The 6514-nt window shown below is 39.5% G+C and overlaps 1 long non-coding RNA gene across 1 annotated transcript; it reads right to left on the bottom strand.

Annotated features, from left to right (window-relative positions):
- Positions 1-1598: 1598 nt before the first annotated feature.
- Positions 1599-5130, bottom strand: LOC119794703. The gene is made up of 3 exons (XR_005282254.1): positions 4992-5130; positions 4686-4897; positions 1599-2195 (listed from the first exon to the last, which is right to left on the bottom strand). It is a non-coding gene; the product is annotated as an uncharacterized LOC119794703 (long non-coding RNA).
- Between the last annotated feature and the right edge of the window lie 1384 nt (positions 5131-6514).

The following is a 6514-nucleotide window of genomic DNA, read 5'->3' as shown; positions in this document are numbered from 1 at the left end:
ATGCAGGTTAGTTTTTTTTTTTATAAATTCAGCTCCTTAAGTGGTATTAGCTCTCTTTCTATAAGCTTCTCTCTCTGTCCTTCCTCTGCTTCTCATGGTTAGTCTTGCACATAGGTTTGTAAATTTTCAATCCTCAAATGATGACACTGTTTTCTTTATGCTGATCAACATTTTTTGATATCATGTATGGTTTGACTGTGCAGCTTTTAAGATGAGTTTGTTTCTGCCATTTTACTGCCAGATGTTTCTACCCTATAAAATCTTCAGATGATTCAATTGTTTTCTGCAGTTTGAAGTTTCTAATGACTTCCTATCACATTTTTATATGTTCTGCAGTTAATTTCAGCTTTTTTCATTCAGCAAAAGCATTCCCACTTTGATGTTTCTCCGAAACAGCTTTTTCTAGTTTATATTGTGTTTTGTAGATCACACTCACACTATACTGGTTTTTACATCAAATTGGCCAGTTGAATGTTGCTGCTACTGTAGCCTTCATGCAGATCAATAGAAACTGTGATCTGTAAAATGCAATTAAAAGTCATTTGTAAAAGCTCTGAAAAATTGTTGGATTTTTGGATTCCTGTCTCTGAGAACTCCTTAAATTTTTGAAGAACACACCTCTGCCTCCTCGCCGCTGCATTTGGGTCCTCAAAACCAGAACCAAAACCTGACACATACAGGACTTCTGGAAGAGGAAGTCACTTTTAAACGGTTCATTCAAACAGAATGTAGAGAAGCTCAAAGAAACCAATCCTTGCTTCATAAAGTGTTTTTATTTTAAAGGATAATGGAATACACATCTAGTTATATTTGTTTTTTCCAGTTACTCTAAAATGTATAAGTTATGCATTTATTCAGGAACATAACTTAGTCAACATCGTTACTGCTTATTCAGATCACATCCCACAGCGTCTTCTTTCCTCTGCTGTGTCATTCTCTTGGATCGCTGCTTTATCATGCCCCATGTGACGTTTCAAAAGTCTTGCTCTGTGCCAGAGCTGCCTAAGCTAATTAAGTCAGTCTCTGGAGGCTTTGGATGCAGGACCAGGCATATATGATTATCACTACCCACGTCTTTTCATGATCATGTTGGTTATAAAACTGTAACCTGCTACTAATGCATCGCCACACTGATGAAATGTTTGGATCTTCCAAACTGAACAACTCTGACATTTACAGGGCTTCCAGTGCGCCGTTATGCGTCATGGTCAGGGGCGATTTTCCTCTTCACATTCCAGCTGCAAGGAATAGTTTCTTTGTTTCCGTTGTCGTCCCACTTTCTGTTTAGTGTGTGTCTCATAGATTGCTTCCTGCTTTCATCGCGGTGACTCTTCCTGGCACTTCTCTGCTCACAGGAGGCTGCAGGAGTGCAGGGATCTTTGATGTTCTTTCCAGCATGTGGTGGGCCTTGACAAGCTGACTCTGCCCGCTGCCCTTTGCCTCCGAGTCCTCGGGTAAGCTTGTCTCCATCTGTGTATAATCCTCCAGCTGACGTGTTGGATTGGCACTGATCCTCTTGGAGGTGTTGTTCTCTCCTCAGCCGCCTTCTCTCTACCTCAGGCTGGAGCGCAGTCAGGTTGTTGTGTGATGGCGCTACGTCAGCTTTGATTCTGGCCGAATGTAAAGGAGGGACAGCAGCCTGAATCCCTCGACCCATGACGTCTTGCAGCTGCTTGTCTAAATTCTTCTTTATAGGGTTACGGTGTTTCAGATGAGGTCTCGGCATCGTTGAAACCGAAGGACACTCAGCTAAATCCACAACCTTCTGCCTGACAATCGGGATTGGCTTACATGCGACATTTTTCTTCACTATCATGTCTGGCTTAGAGCCAGCAGGTTTCACGTCTAGATGGATCAAGTGCAGTTTTTTCCTCTGAGCCTCTCTCACCTCCTCTGGCAGCTCCAGTGGGGTGAGCTTGAGGGGCCGTCTCAGTGGCTGGTCCTCAGCCAGCCTCTCTAAGTCATGCCTGGGGGGGGTTAAGCAGCAGAGAGCCCAGCTGCGTCATGGCCTCCTGGGTCGGTAAGGACGGTGTAAGCTGACCCAATGACTCCCGTCCATGTGTGCCTGACATATGGAGGCCAGGTGTATTCGAGTCGTGGCTGTTTTTGTTATCTTCTTTGATGTTCTCACCCGTCGGATACAGCATGGCATTTTTATCATTGGTGGTAAACATTTTATCTTGTTACACACGATCCTAAATAAAGGAGACATTGGGGAATCATTAGAAATTAAAACTGTAGAAATTTATCAGATAAAAGACATTTGAAAGGAGCTTAAACGTAAAGAAATTTGAAATTCATTCCTTTCAAATACACAGTTACTCCCGCAAGTCAAACGGCATATTTAAAAGAAGCTACTGTATCAGGCTGCACAATTTCAACCTAAAAAGATGAGAGGATTCCGCAAATGTTAATAAAACTGTACCCATGTTTAGATTATAAAGGTTTTATGGAGTGAATTTTGTTCCAATATTATTGAAGGGGACAACACTGGAACCATATAGTGAAATAAAAATAAAAAAATTGAAATTATTCAATTTTCAATTCAGTTTATTTATATAGCGCCAAATTCACAACACATGTCATCTCAAGGCACTTTACAGTTCAACCAGATCATACAGTCAAATTGATACAAAGTTTTCTATCTAAGGAAAACCAGTTGATTGCATTGACTCATTGACTCAAATACAATCCCCCACACTAAGCATGCTTGTAGCGACAGTGGAGAGGAAAAACTCCCTTTTAACAGGAAGAAACCTCCAGCAGAACCAGGCTCAGTGTGAGCGGCCATCTGCCGAGGCCGACTGGGGTTCAAGGAGACAGAAGCAGAGATACAAAAAGCAGCTGTAAAAGTAAAATTATATTTCGAAGAACTTCTTAATCTAAAATATTTTTTGACATGACCTTTCTCAGATATTTTTTTCAATTATTTTTATTTATTTCTCTTGTTTAAATATTTTTATAACCATTTCATCAACTTTTTTTTTCTTTATAGATTTAATATTTAGTATTTCTATTTTTCAGATTGAGTTTTAAAGATCACACTCTTGATTTGTACAATACATTGACCAATATAATGTTGCTGCTAACATTCATGCAAATAAATAGAACATTTGACCTGTAAAATGCAATTTAAAGAGAAAATAATTTGTAAAAATTCTGTCTGAAATATAGAATTTTGCAACAAAAGAAAAACTGAAATCTGAAAAATCAGCAAAGTTACTCTCAACACCTTTTTTGATTAAGAAATCTTTAAAAGTGTTATTTCTGATTTGAATATTGCTTCTTTTTTTTCATTTCCATAAAAAAAAGAAAAAAAGAACACTTTCAAACCAGAAATGCTGATTTTAAATTTGGAACAACATGGACATTTCACTCCTTTCAGTTCTGAGGCTCACCTAATGTCAGAGATGGGAAGTAACGAAGTACAAATACTTTGTTACTGTACTCAAGTAGATTTTTCGGATATTTTTACTTTACTTTACTACTTATTTTTATGGCGACTCTTCTACTCCTTACATTTTTATACAAATATCTGTACTTTCTACTCCTTACATTTAAAAAAATTGGCTCGTTACTTTAGTTTTGAATCATTTCAATGGAGTTACCGTTATTATTTTTCACATCAATTCAATCTAATTGGATGGGAATCTACGTTGCATTTGACGCACCACTACAAGACGAATCGACAGATTCGGCGGTATTCATTCGCGGCAAATCATTGCAGCTTGGTGGCGGTGGCGTTAGCATAGTAGCATGGACGACGAGATGATTGAAAATGAACACAACGGAGATCTAGTCCTATTGGCAGACATCCATTTAAAATGTAGGAAACGGCATGAAAAAAGTGGTTTCTACTTTTACTTTTATACTTTAAGTAAATTTACAAGCCTGTACTTTGTTACTTTTACTTGAGTAAAGAAGTTTAATCAGTGCTTCCACTTTTACCAGAGTACTTTTTAACACAAGTATCTGTACTTTTACTCAAGTACGGAAAGTGAGTACTTTTGCCATCTCTGGTTAATGTATCCAATGATAAACTTACTGCCCTGTTTTTTGGGTTTTTTTTTCTGTGCTTCTTTGAAAGAAAGAAAAAGACAGGGGCCCCACCCTGGCCCCATGATGAATTTGATATAGAAGTGCAAGCGGAAGCTGTGTTTACATCAATAAATCTGCATTCAGTCTGTGCTGGCTTCCATATAAGACAGACTTAGACTTAGACAGATTTTATTTTGTCACATGGTACACACAAGTGTGTACAAAAAATATTTCGTGAAGTACAGCTCACTAGACTTTTTCATTCTTTAAAGTGCAGCCTTGATTAACGTAAGCAGCAGTGATAAAAACACTAGTGAATAAAAGTGTATAGTTACAGTTCCAACATTCAGGGCTTTTTTTTTTTTTATAACCCATTTTTTTAAACATTTATCAGTCAAATATGACCATCATCCATTGTTTACATCAATGCATTCTGATTAACCTCCAAGATTTACAGTCCCGGTTATTGAAAGTGTTACTTTCATAAAAGCAAAGAAAACATCTTCGGTGGTAACTCTGCCATGCTATCCATCTTCTCACCCAGAACAATAAACTCCACTGTTACGAAGCGAGTAGTCAAACTGAGGTCTTATGATGATCTTTCATTTTCTACCCACACATATGACAGTCCTGTATTGCATACTCACCGGTTTGCTGAATACCTCCTGCTTGGCGTGTTGCTGAATCATATTTTTTTGCCTGGAAGAAGAATGTTGCTGCTCTCTCTCTGTTTTGTTTGGACTGGGCAGCATGCAGTGGGATTTAGTGGGATCCTTAATGGTATTATGCAGATTAGGGTCACACTGCAGCTCTGTGATCTCCAGCTTGGCACCAGGCGGTTTGCCGACTCACCTTAGGCCTTGTTGAGATAATGTTTTCATTACCCGCAGTGGGACTGTAGACCAATATGAAATGGATGGCAACCAGCTGTTTCAATGACAAAGTTTGCATACCTATTTTGCGTATTTTTGGTCACTAGATGGCGCCAAAAGCCTCTTGTGTCTGCTGCTTTTCCACAGTGGTGGGGTGGTGTTGCCTCATCATCTCTTCATATGTAACCCAGCCAGCAGTTAGCAAGCTGGAGGAGAGCTGCACAGCAATGCCCTGATGTGTGAATTTTATTTTTAGATATTTAAATATCTTAGGACACAGTTTTGGCCCAAAGCTAGAATGGTTTGAAAAACTTACTTCGAATCCCCAATGCTGATTGCAGCGGTGTTTGATTAAAAAAAAAGAGATGCTTTTTATGTTATCTTCTGATCATCCAAGCAGAACTGTCCCAGGGAGGCAGCCGATTGTTAAAAATTCCCTCTGCAGCTAGGCAACCAGCTTGAAATTCGCTGGAAGTCACTCTCTCCAGCGCTACAAGACAAGAGACAGTCCAGCAGCAGATGGTCTGACCCCCACAGAGCCCTGATCTAAACATCAAGCAGTCCGTCTGGGATTACATAAAGAAGGAGTTACACAGGGAGCCTCCATCCCCAGAGCTGTGATCAGCTCTCCGCAAACATTCAACCAAGCTACAGGATGTGCCTCAGATCTCTAAAAAATGGGAGCTTTTCTAACACTTGCTGCTGTTTTCAAGTTAACACATACAAGACAAGTTAATTAAGTAACTTCTATGTTATTAGGAGGCAACACAAGTTAATGTCTAGAGCACATTTTGATGTTTAGATAATTCAATTGAGTAGATTTCTTCTATGTCTGAGCTGGAAAGGGTTAATGGTCACTTGGTGGTATCATCTGCATATTTTTTTATGATTCAAACAAACATATAGGGGCTTGCTGAGATATTCACCCCAATGTGTTGTTTGTTTTTACTTTAAAGCCATAAAGTGTAGTCCTGTTTCTCTGACTGTGACTGAGTGGATGTGCTCTCTTCATCCTCTGACATGGGAGCTGACTCAGAGTTCGTCTGCCTGGCTGTGTTTCCTGGACGGGGCCGCCTTTTACAGCTGCTTTTTGTATCTCTGCTTCCGTCTCCTTGAACCCCAGTCGGCCTCCGCAGATGGCCGCTCACACTGAGCCTGGTTCTGCTGGAGGTTTCTTCCTGTTAAAAGGGAGTTTTTCCTCTCCACTGTCGCTACAAACATGCTTAGTGTGAGGGATTGCATTCGAGTCGATGCGATCAACTGGTTTATCCTTAGATAGAAAACTTTGAATCAATTTGACTGGATGATCTGGTGAACTGTAAAGTGCCTTGAGATGACATGTGTTGTGAATTGGTGCTATAGAAATAAACTGAATTTAATTAATTTAATATCACTGTTGGTAATTTGCACAATAAACCAAGACATACTCATACATGCGATGTATGACCATCATGTTTGTATGTAACCTGGAACAAATGCCCAGAAGCACGGAAACCTTCAGCTGTTCTAAATCCAGATTTAAGCCGTTTTTGTTGAAAGTAGCTGTTCACTGTCTAATCTAAACACTACTAGTTAAGTTTCCTGTTTAACTTTCATTCCCTTTT

Source organism: Cyprinodon tularosa, unplaced genomic scaffold (genome assembly GCF_016077235.1).
Source record: "Cyprinodon tularosa strain WSP-4 unplaced genomic scaffold, ASM1607723v1 ctg489, whole genome shotgun sequence".
NCBI lineage: Eukaryota > Metazoa > Chordata > Actinopteri > Cyprinodontiformes > Cyprinodontidae > Cyprinodon > Cyprinodon tularosa.
Note: the sequence above shows the minus strand (reverse complement) of the source record. Positions and strands in the feature narration are given on the sequence as shown.